General features: G+C 42.5%; 1 protein-coding gene across 13 annotated transcripts in view; it reads right to left on the bottom strand.

Annotated features, from left to right (window-relative positions):
* The window catches only part of LOC126278161 (skin secretory protein xP2-like), a 522599-nt gene that overhangs the window by 323292 nt on the left and 173950 nt on the right, over nucleotides 1-25357 (bottom strand). The window contains exon 1 of one of the 13 annotated variants that reach the window (XM_049978149.1): nucleotides 17492-17702. The exons of 11 other annotated variants lie outside the window; for them this stretch is intronic. The gene's annotated coding sequence lies outside the window, so the exon portion shown is untranslated. Of the gene's footprint in view, nucleotides 1-17491; nucleotides 17703-25357 lie in introns of those variants that run through there. One more of the 13 variants, XM_049978102.1, reaches the window with a different exon arrangement.

Genomic DNA, 25357 nt, shown 5'->3' with positions numbered 1-25357 from the left:
GCCTCCTGTACCGACCCAGACTCCCATTTCGTCATATTCACAACAGCTCTGAATAGTCGAACAGTGCCTGTTCCTTCTGACATACATGCATCTCTGAAGGACATTGTAATGTAACAAATTAGAGGAGACACAGTTACAATGCAGCACATTCTAGTTCTTCGGTAAAACGTAAACATCTAACACAATACCAAACTTCCCGGTATCTAAGAAATAGAATTTTCCTGCAACGTGACAGTGGTGGCCATCACACGAAGTATAATGCTAACAACCTTCTAGATGCCTTCTACATTCTCCGTATCCCCCACCGATGTAGCTACTCAGTAATCACTTAAGTCAAAACACTCCTCGTATCGAAGACCTAAATACAATAGCTACGTAACCGACCACAAAACTTACAACTGGAGGCCATTTCAGAGTCTTAACCAGTGGATTACTTGGTTAGGTTACTGCAACTAACACGCAATATAAATTAGCAGAAAGAACATTTAAATTATTTACTGCTCCTCGTATAATAATCTGGAACTAATCAAAAACTGACCAGCATCATGGTTATTATAGCGTCTTTGTTTAAGTTTGAATGGACGACATTTTCCAAATCTGCGTATATATCGATATATATAGTCCACAGTGGAGGATGGCGGATGCTACTTTGTGTACCATTACCTTTCTCTCCCCCCCTCCCCCCTCTCCAACATCGTATTCCAGTTATGAATCTTGCGCGGCCGGCCGCGGTGGCTGAGCGGTTCCAGGCGCTTCAGTCCGGAACCGCGCGACTGCTAGGGTCGCAGGTTCGAATCCTGCCTCGGGCATGGATGTGTGATGTCCTTAGGTTAGTTAGGTTTAAAAAGTTCTAAGTTCTAAGGGACTGATGACCTTAGAAGTTCAGTCCCATAGTGCTCAGAGCCATTTGAACCAATCTTGCGCGGGAAGGCCTATGTGTGAGCTCGAATTTTAGCTTTGTAGTCTTTTGTAGAGAAGTACATGGGAGGCAGCAATATGTCGACTGACTGTTCTTAAAATGTATGCTCTCGGAATTTGAACAGTAAGTCACATCGTGATGCACAATGACATACTTGCATCGTGTGCCACTGTAATTGGAAGAATATCTCCAAGGAGCTTTCGCCCTTGCTAAACGAACCTGTGACAAACGCATAGCTCTTCTTTGGATCTTCTGCAGTTCCTCTATCTCTTTTATATGGTTAATGTTCCAGTATGACGAGCAATACCAAGGTATGGGTCGAACGTGAGTTATGCAGTATTTCCTTCGTCGGGGCGCTACACTGAGAATTCTCCAATTAAACTTCAGTCTGGCATCTGGATTCCCTACGATTAGTTTTGTTTGATCGTTCCACTTTAAAGCGTTCCGCATGCTTATTCCCAAATATTTATTGATATTACTGCTTTTAGTGATTGTTAGGAAGTCGTGTTATCATGGAATAACTGTTTTTTTCCGCCTGTTTCTACGTAATACGTTCAATTTGTTTATGTTGAGGTTCAGCTGCCAATAGTAGCACCACGTGTCGATCCTCTGCAGATATTCCTGTATTTAGCTACAATTTCCCGGCAGTGTGACTTCTTTATACAGGGTGAGGCAGCTGAGGCCCAAACCTATCGCGAGGAAATAAATATATGTGGTGCGATTTTCGCTCTATTATAGCGGACAATATGTCAAATTTCGCCGGCTGCGGTGGTCTAGCGGTTCTAGGCGCGTCAGTCCGAAACCGTGCGACTGCTACGGTCGCAGGTTCGAATCCTGCCCCGGACATGGATGTGTGTGATGTCCTTAGGTTAGTTAGGTTTAATTAGTTCTAAGTTCTAGGGGACTGATGACCACAGATGTTAAGTCCCATAGTGCTCAGAACCATTTGAACCATTTTTTTTTTTCAAATTTCCTGAAGTTCGCAAGTAATTTTTGTTCTTCATAGTTGTCAAATATTTACAATTGCCAAATTAAGACACCGAATTTGTTTTTTCTCTAGTGGATCTATATTCATTTTTCTGAGGCAGCTGCAAGAAGCTTCTAATATAAGTTTGACAAAGTAACAGTCAAATAGTATCACGACAGTAGCGCCGCAAACTACTGTCCCTCCATCAGGAGAAGAGGCTGCACAAACATTTGCCCTATTGTAACAAATGTAATGAAACACGCAACTTATTTATGGTTCTTGTGTTTACCTGTGCCCTTCAAGCCTGTGAGTGTGTTACGTTGGTGCAGCTATCAGATAACTTGCTCGTAAAGCTATTAAGACATTCACAGTGTATGACGAATGTTGCCAAACCACTGGAGCAGCGGTGTGGTTATATGCTGAATAGTATTTGCAAACATTATAAAAAAAGTTTTAGAAACTAGGAGCGTGGACAATAAAATATTCTAAGGACAACGAAAAGCAGCTGAAGAAAGAAATGAAGCTGCAGAACCACACAATACAAGTGTCACTAAGAGGCATCTCTGAAGCAGCCTACGATAGGGATCAACCAAATGAACGTTCTGCGAACGCTAAATTCCATCCCGTTTGATCGTCTTCACATTCCGCTGCATATACAGCTTCATGGCAATGACTTCCAAAATTGAATACTGTTTTCCGAATGCTATCCACAAAAAGCGCCAAGTGATGTGGCATGTCTATGAAGAACTTTGTTTAAAGAAAAAGCATTCTTTACAAACCACGGGAAGGTCAATCTTTGCAAAATCCACTAATCGTTAGTTGAAAATCCGCAATGACAAAAAGAAGTGGATAAAAACAATGTTCTTCGGCGATCAGCATTTGGTACTTATTGACGGGAATTTAAATACGTTCAGGTATCTAGAATTCTTAAGATCTGATGCTGCTGAAATTATTGTAGGATATGCCACTGCATATAAGGCAATAAGTGTGGTATCAACATGACGCATATTCCTCCCATTCCCCTCTTATGGGAACATTTGCAGGGTATTGTAACGGTCATTTGGGAAACGGAAAATAGTCTGCACAGTCACCAAACTTAACACTTGCACACTTTTTATTTACGGGGAAAATTAAAACAGGCGGTCTATTAGGAAACACCCAGTACTCCCGAATGCATCCGGGCGGGAAGGAGCGCCTGCTTCCCGGCACTAATCCGTCCGGTGGATTTGTGTCGAGGTCCGGTGAACTGGCCAGTTTGTGGATGGTTTTTAGGCGGTTTTCCATCTGCCTCGGCGAATGCGGGCTGGTTCCCCTTATTCCGCCTCAGTTACACTATGTCGGCGATTGCTGCGCAAACAAGTTCTCCACGTACGCGTACACCACCATTACTCTACCACGCAAACATAGGGGTTACACTCGTCTGGTGTGAGACGTTCGCTGGGGGGTCCACCGGGATCCGAACCGCACAATAACCCTGGGTTCGGTGTGAGGTGGCGGAGGCGTGAAGTGGACTGCGGTAGTCGTCGTGGGGTTGTGGACCACTGCAGCTGCGACGGGGACGGAGCCTCTCCGTCGTTTCTAGGTTCCCTGTTACCATACAATAAATACAATACTCCCGAATGCGTGAAATGCCTTATATCACGGGTGTTCGCTGCCAGTAACTCCGATGAAATTCAATTTGCACTACCATCTCCCCAGAACCACTTTATAGCGTGTATCAATTCTCAGGGTCAACATTTTGGTATGACAGCCGCGATAATAAACACATCAACCTTGCCTGAGTGAAGTGTTTGCTGACATTTGGTATAATAAGGCAGACCTTTGTGGACGCTCTTCTCCTGTTGGCGGGACGGTGGTTCGCAGGTTGTTAATATTTGATCAAGCCCCATACACGTTATGTCGAAGTTCTCTTGGAACGTTCTTTTAAAGACCTCAGAAGAAGTAAATAGTTCTATCACAAACTCAGTGTCGTAATTTAGGTATGAACGATAAAAATTACTTGCGAACGTCAGCACATTCGCCGTATTGTCCGCTACAACTTTTGGCGAAAATCGTACCTCGAAATATTTAATAATTCTGGATATATCTGATGTGGTCCGTCTTAGGTGCCTCCCCCTGTATACAGCAGCATCATCCGCGAACAGCCTTACGGAGTTTCGGACGTTATCCGCTCGGCATGAATTAAGAGATGAATGGGTGACCCAAAAGCTTCCGAGAATTTCTGAGCGAAGAAAACGGCAAATCTTACCTACAGTACATGTACACACCGCAAACATGTATAGAGAGAGCCAGCTGACAGAATTAAGTAATCATCCGATGCCGTCATGTGGCCTTTTGAGAACTTCACACACACACACACACACACACACACACACACACACACACACACACACACACAAACTTGTGATTTTTGTCAGGGTATTCTCGCGCTTATTGCATGTTTGGCGATGAAAAGCTCAGTGTGTGGGACGAGAGAAGAAAAGAAAAATATCTCAGCAGGCACCCCGGCGTAGACCAACTGGTGAGGGTCCGTGCAGTTACATAAACAGTGCGCGCGGTGTGTCGCAGCTAGTTGCATGCGAATAATACACGGTTTGCGGCTTGCCTGGTTCAGAGCGTGCACGTAACTCGTGGCGCAGGCGGCGCGGGCATTCAGCACAGACTTTTCTTCGTTTTGCGCTGGCAGGCGGTAAACACAGGCGAGTAACGGCATTGTCGGTTTCCTCGCTGGTAATTTGTTGCGCATTTACAAAGGGGCCGACAGAACCTGAACTTACAGAATTGTCTGTTCAGTGTTGTTCCGCACAAATTCCTTTCCTCTGCACAGAAAAGTGGCTATCTGGCGAGATGTTTCTGAAGTAGACAACAGAGGTCGGAATTCTGTTAGCAGAGGCAATCATCCGAACCCTGAAAATAAATTCGAGGTTTGTGTCACGAGGGACGAGAGAGAGAAAAATAAGAAGCTAAAAACTCAGTTTTTTAAAAAAAATCCAATCCTTTCGTGTTTTGTTGTACTTTCAATGACTTTTTCACTATTTTTAAAGTAAGAAATCCATCTCATAACGAGCTAGAATCGGACACTTAAGTTTTCTTAAGAAGTGTGCACGCAAGTGCGACCTTCCGAATGACAAAAAAAAGACGAAATTGGAAGCTTGAAACGAATTTTCTGTCTTTTATGAGGCCCTTATCAGTGTGGATGAGAATTGACTAAGAAATGAAATGTTTACAATTACGCACAGTTGCCAATAGACAGGAACGAGAGCTGACATAAGACTGAAGAGATAGGATTAAAATCAAAAGACAGCTCAAACATTCCAAATAAGAACAGCGGATGGCTTGAGGGAATAAGATAGATAGCCATGAATAGAATTCTGAGACCATTGCCGACAAAAGAGGTTTAAAAGTGTATGAATGCTGCTAAGCGCCGTTACTAATAGCAAAACGACATTCTAGACGCAATGTCGGCTATGTAAATTGGTAGTTGTACGGCCGATTGAAGATCACATATATTATTTCTCATGTCAACAAATAGAAATATTTCAGCGACGAATGAACTATTATTAGAAAAGATTTTTAACCTCTGACATTGTATACCGATTTTGCGCAGAACTTAAATTTTCTCATCGAATATACTTTCGGAAACGACAAATACATTTATCAATGTCGCCTTTAATTGTGATTTACCTATTGCGACGGCCTGGAAGTATCATAAATTCACGATTATTATTTCACGTCGTTCGGTTCATTTTTAAACACGTCTTCCCTTCATTCCCACAACTACTCATATCCCAACGACTAGACTTATTCCAAATATTGTCATTATTGAAAACCAGAAGAGTTCGGAAGTTTCGCACGGGTCTTTTGGGTCCATTAAATGGTCGATTGGCTTAGTAATGGCTATGCGTTGTGTGCTGTCGTATTAATTCGGCACTGAATTATTTGTTCCTGGCATTATAGAACAACTGATTTCGGAAATGCACGCCCGTTAGCCTATGTGACCCACGTCCTCTCAAGCCGCTACAGCACCCTTCAATATAATTGATTAAAAGTACTGTGATAAAAAGGGATCTTGAAATTAAACACCTTATTTTTTTTTAAATTTTATGCATATTTTGCAGCTTCAAACGTGACTGTATTCAATACACTGGAGGTATGAATTGAAAAACACCTCCAGTCAGAATTTTTCGTGTTTTATTAAATATACGATGCATTTCGGACTCTGTGGGGTCCATCATCAGGTGTAATTTGTCTTAATACATGTTTTATTTCGTCTCTTGAATGAGGTGAAATGCATATTCCTGTCACGAAAAAGGTTTAATGTTAGGTTATGAATATCGTAAGTCCAACGCAGAAAATATGTGCAAAATAGTGTAAACTTACCACACAATCCAAGAAAAGCGCGATTTAAAGTTTTAGCACCAGCGAACATTCTTTTTCTCCGTCGTTTTCGTACATGTAACTTCATTCAAGAGGCACAGTTGCAGTCTCTCATTCATCTCTCATTCACATTAACGTAGCATCGAGTCTCCTCGTGACAATTCATTTTTTATTATTTAATCAGTACATTATGTCTATGATGTTTCTATAAGTTCTTTGTTATGTTGCATTGTTCAAGACTAGAACTTCCGAAACAGGCTAACTGCTCTTGTTGTTCGTACAGGAAGTAAAAGGAGCGACGTCTTCGCTCAGAAACATACCATGGCCACAAGTTATGGCTCAAACACGCAATTTCATGAGTAATTTAATGTGTGCTTGAGTGCTGCATGAAATATTACCAAGATATGGTAGCGTAAAACTCTTAAATACAGCACAAATCCTCACAGAGTACTCTCAGCTACCCCGACAATGCCCGCACTATTTTTCTTGCCAAAGAGCTAAAGCGAGCAGCTCTCGGGAGATGGGTGTCGCCGTCTACACGAGAGGACTGATATAAGATTTTGCCCCACTCTCAGCACTGCTGACTGGTTGACTCTCGGCGCTGTTTACACGGCACATTACTTGCAAAACTTTTTCTGACAGTGAAAACCTATCACGTGTATACAGTAATTACCAATGCCAACCCCGTAGAGAAACGGTGATGAGGATGATGATGATAATTGGTTTGTGGGTCGCTCAACGGGAAACGGTAAAAGAAGAAGAAGAAGAAGAAGAAGAAGAAGAAGAAAAACAGGAAGAAGAGGTGGAGGAGGCCGCGGCCGGCTTTTTTCTCCACTCCATGATCCGATCTGTTAAAAACCTACGCGCCTCTTTTGCAGGCGCCCAAAAGCTAACACCGGTCAATAGCCGAGAGGTATCCCCCGCCACCTGTGTGAGGTAGAGGCGGGTGAGGGTAAGACTCGATACATCGTTGGCTATCGATATCTGTACACTTAAAAACTGGAAATTGTAAAAATTGTCACGTCGTCTTTGTGTTCAGTCGGAAGAATGGTTTGGCGCGTCCTCTGCACGCCACTCTATCCTGCGCAAGCGTCTTCATCTCTGCCTAACTACTACAGCCTACATTACTTATAACGAAACCATCACGATCGGGAAATGTCATTTACTTGAAATGAGCGGTTGCGGCACATACAATAGGCCATCTTCAGACTGATTGCACTGTAAAGGTTATAGAAGTGCATGGCAATTAGGGAAGTCAGTCTCGCACAAATTTACAAAGATTAAGCTAAAACGCCATGATGTTTTACCCATTTGCTGGAGCTGGCGTTTGACGTTCGAAAACCTTTTGTATTGGTGCACTTTTATTTAAACTTTATTTCAAGTTAAGCAATTTTATTAACGACTAGTATTACTTATTTAAACAACAGCACTTCTATAATGATATACGTATAACTGTATTGTTAGTTTTACACTCAATTTGCAGGTCATAAATATTTTTATGTAAAGCAAGTTACCATTGACTGCAGCTGACGTAATGCACCAAATTGCGCGCAGCTATAGTCTCGGCAACGCACAGCTGCTCAGCAGGCCGCCAGCTCCAGCAAATGGGTAAAACATCACACCTTTTAGGTTTAATCTTTGTACATTTATACAAGACTGACTACCCTAATTACCATGCGCACTTTTATAATATTTATAGTTCAATCACTGTGGAGGTCGGCTACTGCTCGTGCCGAAACCGGTCATCTCAAATGAAAGATTTTTTTGCGATCGTGACTGTTTCTTCATAAGCAATTATCACAAGTAAGATAGTTAACACTGCCGACCATGTTCGTGACGACCTACATGCATTTGAACCTGTTAACTGGATTTAAGCCGTGGCCTACCTCCACATTTTTTACACCCCACACTTACTTCTGGTATCAAATAGACAATTTTTTGGTGGCTCTGGATGTGTCACATCAACATATCTGCTTCTGGTCAAGTTTGTAAAAGATTAGTCTTATATCGACTCACTTCACAGAGAATAATTTACGTTCAAATTCAAATGGCTGTGGGCACTATGGGACTTAACATGTGAGGTCATCAGTCCCCTAGACTTAGAACTACTTAAACCTAACTAACTTGAGGACATCATCACACACATTCATGCCCGAAGCAGGATTCGAACCTGCGACCGTAGCACCAGCGTAGTTCCGGACTGAAGCGCCTAGAACCGCTCGGCCACAACGGCCGGCAATAATTTACATAACTTTGGTATATTTTAAGTAGCCTTTTTTTTCTTGTAGAACAAAACAAATGAACATATATGAGCGTCCTTCAGACTCGGCTTTCTTTCCTCGGATGTTTAACATTTAAGATGTCTATTGTAGTAGTCTTAAACTTAATGAAATAATTATCACAATATTCACGTACTGTGTGATAATGTGATTGAGACATACCTGACCTGCATCCTTGATTACTTATATGTACGGCTTTTATGCTTCTGCAGTTTATTATAGCAGTGAAGCAACAGTTCGGTGATGTGATGACGAGACGCCATCAGTTTAGAAGTACACGAATCACTGCTTTTCTCATTTTAGAACCTGCAGTCTTATTTGCGCTTGAAACGAAGTCCGAAGATCCATTGCTGTACATTGCGATGCATTTCGTCGTATTTTATTGCAATATTACACGGTCGTACATCACCCGAATTAATGCTGTCAAACAGCGCACTCCTTTCCCACGTATAATTCCTCGAACACAAAGGGCAACAAGAAAAAGCGCAGAACCGGCTGTGGAAGGAGTAGGCCCATTTAGCTTAGTCCACGTCTGTAACTGGCAGCGCTACTCTCGCATCGCGTGTGGTCAGCTCCGCAGTAGATTACCAAGTTAATAACTGTTGCAGAACACGAGTTTAGTCGACGGTTGCGCCGACAGTGTCGTCAAAGAAGCTGAAGTCGATAACGATGGAGTGCAGCGCACTCCGCCAGTGGCCGCGCATGTGGCAGGTAAACAGCTCACAGCTATCAGGTTTCCCGTATGCGGGCAGGGCAGGGCAGGACAATGCAAATAGCGCACTTCGGCGCGTCCAGTGATTGGGACGCAGTGTGACGGTAATGAACGTGAAAAACACACACACACACACGTTTCCAAAGCCACGGGTCAATAACGTACACAACAGGGGTAGTTACCTGTTGAGCCTCAGTTAGCGGCAATCAGAGAATACAATGGCTGGTGGGACGTGAATTCACATGTTTTAATCCTAGTTCATGTAATATGGTCTTGCGTGATCTGGGGCTTAATTGTTGTTCGGACTTACTTCCATGCTTCGTTTCTTCTCGGAATCCATTACAGGGCGTTTGCTCGTTCTCATCATTGTTTGCAAGTATAGCTTACACGTTAATAAAGTACCGGTTGGCACGAAGAATTTCTTCGCTCGTATATTTACAGTCAGGTAATAATTTTATACGTTGCCAGAGACATGGGACCATTAGCGAAAATGCACTCATTATCAATTTGATCAGAGATATCTTTCACATAACTGGAAGGGTAGCCCTCGACCGCGACAGTCGTGCAGATGTTGGGCTTTTATGAACAACCCTGCCAATAGCGTCTACTTCGACTCAGGTTTTGGGGTCAGCTCGCCAATGGATAACAAGGAGAGATACCAGAGGCTACCACGTACTGTAACAGCGTACAGACAGGCCGCTATGCAACAGATCACTTCCCTTTACTTTTAGACAACAGTTGCAATAATATCCGCGCTAAACTGTGCAGTAGAAAGCCAATGCGCACAGGAGACTCTCTGTTAACAGCAGGTAATATTTCTTAGATTAATATGGGGAAAGGAACAGCACCATTCGAGGCTGGTACTGTGAATAAAACATGTTTTTAAAGGAATCATTATTTTGCACGAGCGGCTCTATAGTGATTTTTAATTCTTAGCAGTGACCAACAGTTTCTGCGTTTGCACCATTTCCAAACGCTTTGAGGGATCAAACTCAAACGAGATTAAATGCCATGTCATCATATCTGTCCTCTTATGCAATGAGGGATACATAAAATTCAGATACGTTGAATGCGACGTTATTCAATCTTCTGTACAGATGTAGCGACACTAACATTTTTATACTATACAATAGTAAAAATAATGCATTGAAATTGATGAAGGGTAAGTCGCCCGTGCTTGTACACTAATTCTCAGTCAATCCTGTCAAAAGATGGACCAGGGACTTCTGCGAAGTCATAGACATACTAAATTTAACTGAAGGCGACAGACAGAAAGCTGATGTACTAAATTATGCAAACACGCGTGAGGATGCTACAACACTTTTTTTTATCGTCGCACACACTCACAAATGAGATGTGGGAGAACAGTAAAGACTATGGAGCTGAACAAGACGCCACTGCCTGACGGAAATCCTGTTAGATTTCTCTCGGAATCACACCTTTCTTCCTAGCTCATACCTGTTCAGAACTCTCACGCTGTGAGGTGTTTCGCGTGAAGGAGGGCGGAGGAGTGCGAAACATTCCTGTTAATTCACAGGATAAAACAACAGATGCACAGAAATAGAGACCACGACTGCTAGCGCCCATTATCGCAGAATTTTGGAGCCTGTTTTAAGCTCTAACATTATGATGATCCGGAAGGAAAATATCTACTGAAGGAACTAGTACGGTTCAGGAGAAAACCATTGTGTTGTGGAACATGCCTTGTTCACACATAGGAAATAAAGGTGTAGGGATAGATGCTTTTCTAGATTCCCAGAACACTGTCCCACACTGACGACGAATAACAGAGATAGGATACTAACTAACTTTACAGATAAGTGATTGGTTCAGAAACAACAAAATCTAGTCATGGAATCCATTGTCATACAGTACGGCTAATGATCAACATAAATGAAACTAAACTCAGGTATTTCACAAGAAAGCGTAATAGAATCAAAATACGTACAAAAGATACGTACAAAAGATCTCAGATTGCACCAGCAGTACATTCAGATGTTTCATTGGTGGTATCGGTGTTCGCTGCAGGAAAGAATACGATTTTAAGGAAACCAAGACAGACTTATGCGGTACTTTGAGTTGGTGTACTGAAAGCCTTCTCTTCTTAAACGAGGGAAAATGTAAGATGATAACGTGATAACTAAAACAAGAACGCCGTAGTGTGTGGTTACCAGATATAAACACTGAGCAGAATACGTTAGTTACATGCTCCACAGATCTTTTGAACGATTCTTCAACGTAATTGATGTGGAAGTAGTCAGTTTACAAGATATGTAGATATGATTAGTGTTAAAATTAATGAACACATTTTTCAATTCTAATCATGCAACTACACTTAAAAACTAGGATATTTTCACAGGCTACCAGTTTTTAAACATAAACTCGTCCATGGACTAGAGGAAGTTATTCTGAAGAAATAATTTTAGCTAAGATTTAAAACTTGCTTTGTTACCTGCCAGACATTTTATGTTGTTATTGAGCAAATGATCGAAAATTTTTGTTGCTGTATACTGAACTCCTTTCTGAGTCACTGACATTTTAGTAATGGGTAATAAAAGTAATTTTTTCCCCCTAGTACCGCGGGTACGGACATCACTGTTTTCTCAAATTATGATGGGTCATTTTTGGAGAGGAGTTTCGGGATGAGACGAACACGTGAAGTCAGTAGTAGAGATGGAAAATTGAAGACTAGGATTTCTAGGGGAAAGTTCCGTGAAAATGAGATACATCTGTAAAGAAAACCGTTTAGCAGACTATAGTGCCACCGGTTGTATGGTACAGGTCTAATGTTTACAGACCCTATTACGTAGCACGCAGTACGCATCAAATTCAGCAATGCACTGATATAATCGTGAAACATTGATACAGCCTATAGGAAAACGCAACAGAGATGCTCAGGAAACTTAGCTGGTAGTAAGAATGGACCTAAGCACTATGGGACTTAACTTCTGAGGTCATCAGTCGCCTAGAACTTAGAACTAATTAAACCTAACTAACCTAAGGACATCACACACATCCATGGCCGAGGCAGGATTCGAACCTGCGACCGGAGCGGTCACGCGGTTCCAGACTGAAGCGCCACAACCGCACGGCCACACCGGCTGGCAGTAAGAATGATGACACTGTTCTTGTTAAGCGCTGTTGATTAACCACAAGAAACTGTATTGAAAAAGGGGTGTAGAACAGATTTGGTGCCGTTTACAGATGTTGAGGACTTTTAAGGATGCCAGGGTAGTTAAGATTAGCACAGAAATTGTCTGGAAACGTACGGCTTTCCCGCTACACGCAAAATAGCACGACACAGGTTCAAACCGCCCGCATTTTCGGTGCCGCTGACTAAGGTATTCAGTAGACATTCACCGCTCACCTGATATTCGATACTCACTACAGGGTTATTTACGTGCGATTCAGTTGAGTTTGTTATTTACCCAAAGAGGACTGCACCGACTATACTGCTTGAGGTCTTTGTTCATTCTGTACTACAGTGCAGCAGTAATCACTCACTATAATGCAGAATGCAAGCTTTACGTACATTTCCGTTTTAGTATGCTGCTGTTGATCATGGTGAACTACACGTTTGCGGAATACGCGGACATGATATTACTGTACGGCGAAGCTCGGTGTAGTGGGTCTGCTCTTGAGTCGTATGCGAGCGTTTTCCACACCGCCAGACACCTTGACGCTCCCTCTTCGCTACGGTGTAACACCGGAACTCGGAGACTGGCACATTCGCCACCGGCAGGGCCGGCTGTGGTGGTCCGTAGCGGCACCGCACACCCGCTTTTGAACTGGCTGTACTCCATGCCATGGAAGAGGATGCGACGGCGAGTATCAGAAACGTAGCAGATAGACTGAATGTGGACCGAACTGTCCGGCGTGATCTGCTTGAGCAGCCGTTACAGGAAGTAAAAGCAATGCAGCCACAAAATTTTTCGAGGCGAGCCCCAGTTCCGCACGTGGTTCTTACAACGTTGCGGACTAAGACAAGTACACCACGGAAGATGTTCCCAATTCCCACAACAGTCATTTGTGGGCTGAAGAAAACCCGCAAACTACGCACCCCCTTGGGTTTCGGGAACGATAGGGTCTGAACATTCGGGAAGGGTTCCTAGACGGACGTGTGTGGGCCGTATCTTGTTCGGAGTACTTACGGTTCCTTAACGACGTATTGCACGGGCTCCTGGAAGACGTACGACTGCATGAGAGTCTAAACATGTGGTTCCAGCACGATGGCCCAAAAACCTAATTTTTCACATGCGGCTCGATATCAGTTGGACTAATGGTTTGGCCAACAGTGAATAGGTCATGGTGGCCCAACTGCCTAGCTTTCTCCCGACTTGAACCCGCTATACTACTACTTGTAGGGTCACATGAAACCCTTGATTTACAGGATCCCTGAAGACCTACTGGCGGGGGTTATGGCTGCGGCGGATGCTGGGGCATTGGGGATTGGTGATCGTAGGTACCAGAATATGGTACCTACTTAACCGTACTGACCTCCTCTACAAGTCCTAAAAGTCCGTAAACAGTACTTGCACCATGTTGTAAAAAGATTTATCCAATTTCAGAAGACTACATTTTCTGGATGAAGGCGAATTTTAACTTACGGAAAGAACTACAAAATTCTTATTTTGAAACAACCACCCAATCTTCCAACAGTATATGTCATGAATGTACGTAGAACCTTTGGGTGCCTTTCACAGTTACATTTAGGATCAAAATTTTCCATTCACTTTTGACCAAAGTCTTCAATTTGCTCTCCATCAGTCTTCCGCGCTCGTGTCTGAAGTTCCTGCGACCACTGCGTTGCTATCCGGCGTTGCGGTTCACGTGGAGTTGTGGAAGCGCATATATGGAGTTTCACACAAACAACCACCAAAAAGCACACATTGAGAGATGAGATGACCTTGGAGGTCCATGCTGCAGTGCGACATGGGTACACTCCTTACGGCTGATCCACCGTTTAACCAGTGCAGGGCGTCCTGTGCTGCACTCGCGATAAAAACCAAGCCGCACAATCGTAACTGTATAGATGTAGATCGAAGTGAACCATACCTGTTTAAATGGAGGTTGCAAAAGCCTTTCACTGCTCTGTTATCGTACTGCCAACTCGATGCACAGTCGGTAATGAATAGGACTTGACAACAGGTACTCGCGTCCGACCGCGCACGATACAGTAACGAGCGCTGTCCCAACAATCAGGTGATCTTACGAACTAGTCACAAAAATAAGGTTTGCTTGAAATCTGACAGTTTTGTGTAAGAGACGGAGAAGCAGCAATAAATCCTAGTTCCATACAAACACTGATTGTATTTGAACAAATTTGCACTAATAGTTGTCATACGGTATTTATAGCTATATAAAAGTTCATGGTGATTTCAAGTAAATCCTAAGAGTCAAAGGCGAAAATATTGTAATTTCAAAATATTAACTTGTCTCTGAACCCAATACAACATTTTAGCAAGTGAGTGGGAGAAGACGGTGTCGATTGCAGTTCACACATACGAATAACTTGTAAAAAGAAGTACCATCTTTTAATGAAGATGTTAAAACCGTAGAATAATGTGAACTGAATGCCAAATAAACGAGGTAAATCGTATAAAACTGCGTGTACTTCCGATCGTGAGAATAAATGACACCGGCAGCCAGAAGGGCTCGTCGTGGAGATAGTGCCAACAAACGCCACTAGATCGAGGATTAGACTAAATCGGAATTTGGGAATTTTTTTGTGATTTACTATTAGCAGAAATGAGTTACATTGTATAAGAGTGTGCATCTGAGTTACAAGGTTATTTCTATTACTAAAATGCAGAACCATGATGAAGAAATCGTTTCAAGTGCGTGCTAAACATTTATTTATGAGCCAGCTAGTTTGATGGCGTTAGTCACCCCCAAACGAACCAGCATTCTTTGTTTGTCCCATTGCAATAAAAATGCTGAAGTGCCAAGAGGTCGGTCTTACAACTGGGCAGAAAATGTTGGGTAGTCTACTGGATATAACTTGAAAATAGGTGCGTATCCCTGAAGATGTAGCCCTCACGCCATAAAAGTAGGTGATTTATAAATAAATATTTGTCATAGATCTGAAGTGGCGTGTTTCATCATGACACAATTTCACAGCTGTGGGTGCCGAAATACAAAATTGTCTGCAAAATCCATAATGAATTAATACTGCTAAGAGACCGTACGGCGTTCGAAAGGTCGGGCTAAGCACGAGATTTCTCGAACTGTGACTTCAACTGCTCGAGCCATTCGAGCCGTGGGCAAGCATAGCACCATGGTCCGATCGCGAACGATGGTGGTTAGCAGAGGTCAAGTCACGGACACGGGTTGCATGTTGCCGGTTCCAAGTGACAGCTCCGGTACTCGCATACATGTGCTCTGTGCTTGAACAAAGCGTGTGTCCTGCAAATTGTGTGTCTCGCATGGTCATGTAGAATTTGTCGCTTATTACCACCTTGAGCAAAAACAACTCGCAAGAAATGTAATAAGCATTCACTAAATAACTCGCAGCGATCACGCTTAATCTTCGCATTGGCTTCAACAATCACAGCAGAGCGCTCAGAACACTGCTGACCCAATATTTGTAAAAATTAAATGCTAACAAAATGTCAGTTTGGTTTTGAGAAATGCTTTTCAACAGAAAATGCTATATATGCTTTCAGTGATCAAATATTAAAAGCAATGAATCACCAAACATCACCCATTGGGATATTTTGTGGTCTCTCAAAGGCTTTTTGATTTTGTGAATCATGAAATTATTCTAGATAAGCTTAAGTACAGTATTGTGGTATGAGTGCGACAGTGCACAAATGGTTTAATTCAAGAATGCAGAAGGTTGAAATTAACAGTACAGATAGTCTACAAAAACCAGCAGGGTCCTCTACCTGGGAGGTATCAAGAATGGTGTCCCATAGGTTTCAGTTTTGCGTCCCTTATTGTTATTGATATATATCAATGAGTTGTCACTCTATATTCACGAAGATGCATAGTAAGTTCTTTTTGCTGATGATACAAGTATAGTAATTACACCCAAGAAGCAAGAATCAGCTTAGGAAATTGCAAATAATGTCTTTCAGAAAATTATTAATTGGTTCTTTGCAAATGACCTCTCACTAAATTGTGGGAAAACACAGTTTATACAATTCTGTACAGTAAATGGCACAATACCATTGATAAATATAGACTATGAACGGAAGTCTGTTGCTAAGGAAGAATACTCAAAATTTCTGGGTGTGTGCACTGATAAGAAATTGAATTGGAAGAAACACATCGATGATGTTAGGTTCAGCTACTTATGCTATTAGGGTTATTGCAAATTTTAGTGATAAACATATCAGTAAATTAGCCTACTTTGCCTATTTTCGTTCACTGGCCTCATATTTTGGGGCAATTCGTCATTAAGAGAGAAAGTATTCAATGCGCAAAAGGGTGTAATCAGAATAATAGCTGGAGCCCACTCAAGATCACCTTGCAGACATTTATTTAAGGAAACCGGGTATTCACAGTACCTCCGCAATACGTATATTCACTTACGAAATTTGTCATTAATAACACATCCCAATTCAAAAACAACAGCGAAGTGTATAGCTACAACACCAGAAGAAAGGATCATAGTCACTATTCTGGATTAAATCTCACTTTGGCACAGAAAGGGGTGAATGATGCTGCGGCAAAAATCTTTGGTCATTTGCCAAATAGTATTAAAAAACTGACAGATAGCCAACCAACATTTGAAAGCAAATTAAAAGAATTTCTGAATGACAAATCCTTGCACTTAATAGATGAATTCTTAGATATGAAGTAGCAACTGTACAAAAAAAAATTAATTATTTTGTGTAAAGAAAACTCATGTTAAAGTTACACGTTCCACATGATTACGAAATGTCTTAGTCATGATCTGCGGAACAAGGATTAATGTATGTATGTAGGTGTATGTATATATGAATGAATGTATGAATGCACTGGCTGCGAAGAACAAGCTTAAACTCGATTCCAGTTACAGTAAAGGAAAAACGAGGGAGGGAGGAATGGAGGGAGCTAGTTGCAGCAGGGAGATGTCTAGCTGCAACCACTTGATCCGGGAACTTATAGCTGGAGCAAACAAACTTTTACTTTCTATGCGACAGTTACAATGTATCCCAGATTTCTACTTTCATTCAGGTAGAAGATGTAGTCTAGTCAACTCGGGCGACTCTTTTTGAAAGAAGCACGAGACCAGCGCAGGTGACACGTACCTGTGGCGACGCAGGAGCACTCATCCGCAGTCGCTCTCGCCGTCAGCTGGGCCCGGTTCGAGGCGACTGTTTACGAGGCCGCAGACAGCGCAGGTGGCCGCCCCCGCTCTGCTATCAGCCGCGGCCCGCTTCCCAGCCACTGAGCCAACGCCTCACCGCAGTTCAGCTCACCTCCCACCGCTGTTACAACACTCGGGGCGCCCGACCCCCACTAGCCTTGACGCAGTTCGCATTCACACGGCTCACGTGCGACGCACGCTGCGAGCCAGAGTCGCAGCCAGCCGAGCATCCTTTTGTTCTCGTCTTACTGCTGCACGCGGCTGCGGGCTTCTTAAGAAGCTACGATATCCAGGGACGCATTCTGAAAGCAACACTCGTGCTGAAACCGGCGCACTCTCTCTTCATAACGCAGCCTAGTACTCCCCATTACATTATTGTAATCCATCTACCTGTACCTGTACATACAGAGCGCGAATTATAAAATTTTCTCAGCGATCTGAGTGTTCGGATTGATGGAGATTCTTCACCAATGGTCGGTCCGCTTTGGATATGGAAAAATATTGTTGTTTGCCTTTCTTGGCTATCTTGGTTAGACAAAAGAATGATGGCTCTCTGGGTCATTCAGTTTACCGCAAGCCCAGTGATATTGATTTGAATTTGCAAGCGTCAAGCTGTCAAGGTCCATCCCAAACTATCAGCGTCCTTAAAACAATCGTACACAGAGCTGACACTGTCTCGGATCTAGATAGTTTCTCCTAAAGACCTCGTCCAACTCAAGACAGTGTTCAGAAAAAAATGAATTTTCCATTCAGCTTATTAACAGACCACTATCCGTAACAACAACAATCAAGAACTGGATAAAGAGGAGGACAGGCCGGCAGAATCTTTAGCGTTTCTTCCTTTTGTGGGGAACATTTCGTTTAAAACAGAAAGAATCCTCCCTAAATTTCAGTGACTGTCATTTTCCGTCCGTCTAAGACAGCAGACCTTTTGGGATTAGTGAAGGACGACTTGTTATTGTGAAAGGCCAGTATTTACAAAATCCCTTATCAATGTAGTTGCTGTGGTCTTCTAGCTGAAGACTGGTTTGGTGCTGCTCTCTATGCTATTCCATCATTTGCCAGCTTCTTCCTTTCCGAATAATTACTGCAACCTACGTCCTTCTGAATCTGCTTACTGTTTTCATCTCTTTGCCTCATCAATGTGGTATGGACCAACCGCACCGTTAAGGAACGCTGCACTAATCATTAACACTGCTCTCTCCTTTTTCAATCAGCCACGTCCACTATTCCCGAACACTGTTTCCATTTTACATTTGATGGGGGGTTAATTAAAAGAATAAGATGCAAAAGAATAAGATGTTACGAAGTCTCGTAACCGGTTGGTCCTGACTAGTATTAGCACGCAATCTGACTGCATAAAATAAAAATAAAGAATGACAAGGAATTTCCATTAACAAAATTGCTTAATTAAGTCCCTTGCAACTATAAAAGTTACAAAACAACAAAGCACAAGTGTAACTGTTCTGTGTGTGGTAGTGTGACTCAACGTACATGTATCTGGCTCGGTTTTTTCTCAAAACGACAAAATATTTTAAACACCATTTACAATGAACTAATGAATACTATAATTGCATATAGAAACCAGAATTACAAGTCAAAGACATTGACCAAGAGGCATTGTCATTAAAGAAATCCGTAATACCTTTTTACCTCATTATACAGGATGTTACAAAAAGGTACGGCCAAACATTCAGGAAACATTCCTCACACACAAAGAAAGAAAATATTAAGTGGACATGTGTCCGGAAACGCTTACTTTCCATGTTAGAGCTCATTTTATTACTTCTCTTCAAATCACATTAATCATGAAATGGAAGCACACAGCAAGAGAGAGTACCAGCGTGACTTCAATTATTTTGTTACAGGAAATGTTCAAAATGTCCTCCGTTACCGAGGATACATGCATTCACCCTCCGTCGCGTGGAATCCTTGATGCAGCCATGGAGAATGGCGTATAGTATCACAGCCGTCCACAATACGAGCACGAAGAGTCTCTACATTTGGTACCGGGGTTGCGTAGACGAGAGCTTTCAAGTGCCCCCATAAATGAAAGTCAAGAGGGTTGAGGTCAGGAGAGCGTGGAAGCCACCGAATTGGGCCGCCTCTACCAATCCATCGGTCACCGAATCTGTTGTTGAGAAGCGTACGTTCACTTCGACTGAAATGTGCAGGAGCTCCATCGTGCATGAACCACATGTTGTGTCGTACTTGTAAAGGCACATGTTCTAGCAGCACAGGTAGAGTATCCCATATGAAATCATGGCGGTGACTCGAGGAAGTACAGTACATACTGACGAAACTAAAATGAGCTCTAACATGGAAAGTAAGCGTTTCCGTACACATGTCCACATAACATCTTTTCTTTATTTGTGTGTGAGGAATGTTTCCTGAAAGTTTGGCCGTACCTTTTTGTATATTGACGAAAATTTTCCATTACACCAGCATCAAAAATCAAAGCCCATCTCCTTTCTCAAATACACTGTGATGATTGCAACATCTTCCATCTATAGATTACACCAACCGAACAGCATCTACTCTCTCGCCCAACAGAACTGCACTCGACATCCTCTGCACTACTACTGCACCAGTGGAGGCGGCGGAATAATAATCTTTGGCGCAATCTCTGGCGCTGTGACTCAGTGTAGCCACGATACAACATTCAATGGAGTATGACAGAACTGATTTTTTAGAGGGTGGGGGGAGACTCCATCAATAAAGAATCCGTGGAAATACGGCTGGTGGAAAAGCTGATGACCCGCGTCAGCGACTACCAGTTGGACAGTCCATGGAACTCCATCATCTCGTCGATTTGTTCTCATCGGAGACGAAAGAGTGCGCTAACGGCCACTGCGAACGGTAACACAGAGGAGGACAGCTGAGTTGCGCGGTTCCATCAGGGAGTGCGCTGTCTCCACAAAGTGTGGGCCGTCTGTCAACCTGATTTTGACGACTGCGTGTACTACTTGCAGCGCGCTGTATACTGCTGAACCGAGCTTGTCTTCATCAGTCTACGATGGTTCACCAGAAAATGACTGCAGCTTCCTAGCTGAAATATCGTGTGATGTACTCACATTAAACGACTTGCTGCAAGCCCTCACTTTCTTTGAATACACATACATACAGGGTATTCCAAAAAGAAGGCCCGGACTTTGAACAAGGGCTAACAGAAAAACTGTTCGATATAACGAGACGATTTAAATGCCAGGTTATTCTATTTGTACCTTAATAAGTTTCGATGTGGGCTCCATTTGTTGTTCTACGGCCATCAAAATGATATTCTGTTTTATGCAGCATCTCAGGTGTAACAGTCGTGACGGCTGTGGAAATTCGCTCTTGCAGAGGCCTCAAATTTCAAAGTTTCTTCTGCACAGAAAATTTTTCTTACATGGCCCCACAAAAAGAAGTCCAAAGAGGTAAGATCAGGACTTCTGGGTGCCCATGGATAAGGCGCATCCCTGCCTATCCAACCATTTGGTAATTTGTCTTGTAGTATGTTGCGCACTTCGATATGATGACGGGGCGGGGAGACATCTTGTATGAAAATGATACATTGATCAGTTTGTTCTTGAATTTCTGCCATTTGGGGAAACAAGCAGGTGAAACATTCGTACCCAACTCGTCACTATTTCTGGGGCATTTTTGGTATGGGTAGAGTTTGTGTGTAAGGTAGATGGTACACTGAATTACAATATGTTTTCCAGTATTACATAGGAAACACTTCCTAACTTCATTTATTTGGTCAAGAACCAGCTTTCGGCCTCTTAGGCGGTCTTCAGGTGACATTCGGATATCAGCAAACACAGATAAAACGATGCGCGAATTATTAAACATGTTATTTGCACAAAGATAACAAAAATGAGTGTTAACATATGAAGACATTACTTCTTTTGTCACATACAAGTAATTACATAAACTAAAAAAGGGGAAAACTAAGTACTTTTATGTAAAAATATATGCAACAAATGTGGTGGTGGTGGTGGTGGAGGCGGCGGCGGCGGCGGCGGCGGCAGCAGAAGTTGATGAGAAATAAGCTGAATTTACAATCTGAATTGGAATTTCATTTAACAGAGGGGGAAAAAGGAAACTGAGTGATTACTCACTACTAAGGTGGCATTCTGTGCCATATGTTTTGTTGATTTCGAGTAGTGTCCTCTTTCTGCTTTTCTTAAGAGGATGAGAAATTCACAGCCTACATCATAAGAATGGTTTTCTGTTAGATCATCGGCAAACGTTGTATCTTTTTTCGTTAATCTCCAGCCCTTCTTATGTTCAATGTTAAGGTAACCTAACTGCCATAGTTATGTCTGTCTGACCAATGCGCAATTTTCCACGCTGTGTTAACGACAAAAATTACATTTGCGACTACCGTAGAATCTCGTAGTGAACAAACAGACTTTTACAGTGGGGGGGGGGGGGGGGGGGGGGGGAGAGAGAGAGAGAGAGAGAGAGAGAGAGAGAGAGAGAGAGAGAGAGAGAGAGAGAGACTGTTTGTTGTTGTGCTTGCAGACTTTGCCGACATGACCACCAATAAATATGTTTAGTGAATTTCTTCTACCCGAAACAATAAACAAGTGACTGGTACGACCTTCAGTTTCACGTACCCTGCACAGAAACCTTGTACATAAACAAAGACGTTTCACTTTACCGAAGAGGCTCGCGTCCTGTATCTCGTCTTAATTAAAATGAGTATCCTGCATCCGCCGTGCAGCCTTGCAATTACGAACGAAACACGCTGATGAGCAGTGTGCCGCCTCCTCCCGGATCACGTGCCGTCTAGGAAAGGTCTTCCACGGAGGCACAGGTAGCTCGAGAAGAATGTGCTTGGTCGGATCTGAACCAGGCGTTTCAAAACAACTGACGGGAATCTTCCCACGGTGATGCACAAGGACGTACAATGAATTCCTTCAATTATACAAGAGTTTCCATTCATTGTCAAACATTCCATATGTCACCCACGTAACTTTTTACGCTCTGTTTGAAGCATGAATGAAATATCTTTGTTTCTTATATTAATGCAAGGAACAACAAACATATGGCACGTTTTCTGCACATTAGTACACAAAAATCTAAGTTATATTTTATCATGACTGTATGTCCTAATAATACACATCCGTATAGGCTTCGTTTCTCAGAGGATTAACAAGACGTTTCTGAGGTCTGTAGTTGATTCAAATAACTCTAAGCACTATGGGACTTAACATCTGAGGTCATCAGTCCCCTAGAACTTAGAACTACGTAAACATAACTAACCTAAAACATCACACACACCCATGCCCGAGACAGGATTCGAACCTGCGACTGTAGCAGCCGCGCGGTTCTGTATTTGACAGCAGGTCTTGTCGAACTGTTGCGTAACTGACGGCAATGTTTCACAAGACAGCGAAATTTGTGGACAGCTAATTAGTAGCAAATAGAAATAATTACTTCATTTTTTTCAGCCACCGAACACTGGCTTATGTCACATATATTTCGTCAGATATCCTTACACATACAGTGGCAACCAAAACAATTAAGCCATTATTAACAGTACAAAGAGGAACATTTTATATGTTTTATTTGTGTCGTATAGCGATTAGACATCAGACTGGCGTACAGACGATTTCAGTTTGCTTCCGCAGGAAGGGAAGATTTCTGAGACGAAACACTCTCCATGGATATCCTTCTTATCGGGATCTCTTAATTTCATCACACAGTCAATCGGCACCTTGACTCCACTTTATTACAGCTTACAAGTACGCCAGGTATTTACTGATGTAATGTTTCTTTCCTTATGAGCTACACATTGTTCCCAAGTCATGTAACCGCGCTGTCTTTACACTAACTTTTTCCCGAATATTCCACAGGCCCAACGCTTATTTTCGTATATACATTTTCGTTGCTGTAACAAAATACGAGTGCTATTCGGAAAATGAGGTCCGATCCGCCGCGACATGGAAACCAAAGTGCAAATAAAAAATGTTTTATTTCCAACACTTTGATACACCTTCCAGGTATTTCTCCACATAGTCGCCGCTCCGACTTAAGACATCTGTCGTAGTGTTGTACCAACTTTCCAACACCCTCGTCATAGAAGGCAGTCGCCTGTGCTTCCGCCATTTCTCTAAGCTGGTCTGCAGTTCGTTTTCTGTGACAAAATGTCTTCATAGCCAATGGTTCATCTGAGCCGAGGGAGCAAGTCCGGCCTGTATGGTGGGTAATCAAACACCTCCCATCGAAAACAATGCCACTGCAGTGTGCGGCTGGGAATAGTCATGAAGAACAAAATGCATGATAGGTAAGTTATGTGGGGTTGCATGAAATCAGGCGAAATCTTGCAGCGAGCATCCACACTTGGCGGGAGACACTATTGTTCCAGGCGTCTCTACGTGATCGCTGTGTGCTCAGAACTGAAAGTAGAGGCGTGATGGGATCGATAGGCATATTAGACACACTACCCAACACAACTGAGCAAAGCTCTATCGGAGTTTCACTATCTTTTCCATTTGGTGACCTGTCAGACGTTCATTTCCATATAGCCGTCTTACATAAAGACCAGTCCCTGTAATGAGTTATATAATGGCCAAATATTCTTTATCCCTTACGTTGATACTAACAGCTCCGTCATTGTGTGCTATAATACGATCTACGGTCGACAATCTACGGTCGACATTTTCTCAGAACTTTCCGCAATGAATAATGAAATAATCTTACTTGTTTCTTGTCAGTAATCATCTAATCGAAGTAGAGTGTCTCTCCTAGTGAAGTATTTGCTCTCAGTCTATTTTAAAACATAGTCGCCTTTCTGTAAATAAGTCGAGATGAAATAATTTATTTCGAAAGGAAAACAATATTAAGGAGTTATCTGTCATTAGTTTTGAGATAATGAAACACAAAAGAGCTAATTTTAATCCATCTTTGGACAACCGCAACAACTAACTAGGTAACTACGGAAATACTTTACAATGTGCATGGACCGTGACCTAGCTCTAACGTAGGCAGTCTGAACACACTCTAAATTGGGCGTCACATAACACTTGACGTCCTACCCGCTTTTTAGTCTTCTCCAAAGTTGGGACACTGCAGTTCACGTACATCCAGCAGACGTAAGATTGTACTTATCATTAAATGTTCCACCTATATTTCAGTACAAGCGGCAAATCCGGGTTTGAGTTCCGGGCACCACAAAAGTTTTTACCATTGACTTCCACAGTGCCCTGTCTGGCTGGAAGTCGCTAGTTTCCTACTCGCACTTCCTTCCCATTCCTCTATTCCGCATGTTGTTGTTGTTGTTGTCTTCAGTCCTGAGACTGGTTTGATGCAGCTCTCCATGCTACTCTATCCTGTGCAAGCTGCTTCATCTCCCAGTACCTACTGCAACCTACATCCTTCTGAATCTGCTTAGTGTATTCATCTCTTGGTCTCCCTCTACGATTTTTACCCTCCACGCTGTCCTCCAATGCTAAATTTGTGATCCCTTGATGCCTCAAAACATGTCCTACCAACCGATCCCTTCTTCTTGTCAAGTTGTGCCACATACTCCTCTTCTCCCCAATTCTATTCAATACTTCATCATTAGTTATGTGATCTACCCATCTAATCTATACAATTTTTCTGTAGCACCACATTTCGAAAGCTTCTATTCTCTTCTTGTCCAAACTAGTAATCGTCCATGTTTCACTTCCATACATGGCTACACTCCAAACAAATACTTTCAGAAACGACTTCCTGACACTTAAATCTGGACTCGATAATTCTCTTCTTCAGAAACGCTTTCCTTGCCATTGCCAGTCTACATTTTATATCCTCTCTACTTCGACCATCATCA

Source organism: Schistocerca gregaria, chromosome 1 (assembly GCF_023897955.1).
Source record: "Schistocerca gregaria isolate iqSchGreg1 chromosome 1, iqSchGreg1.2, whole genome shotgun sequence".
NCBI lineage: Eukaryota > Metazoa > Arthropoda > Insecta > Orthoptera > Acrididae > Schistocerca > Schistocerca gregaria.
The sequence above is the reverse complement of the archived record's forward strand: the minus strand, read 5'-3'. Positions and strand labels throughout refer to the sequence as shown.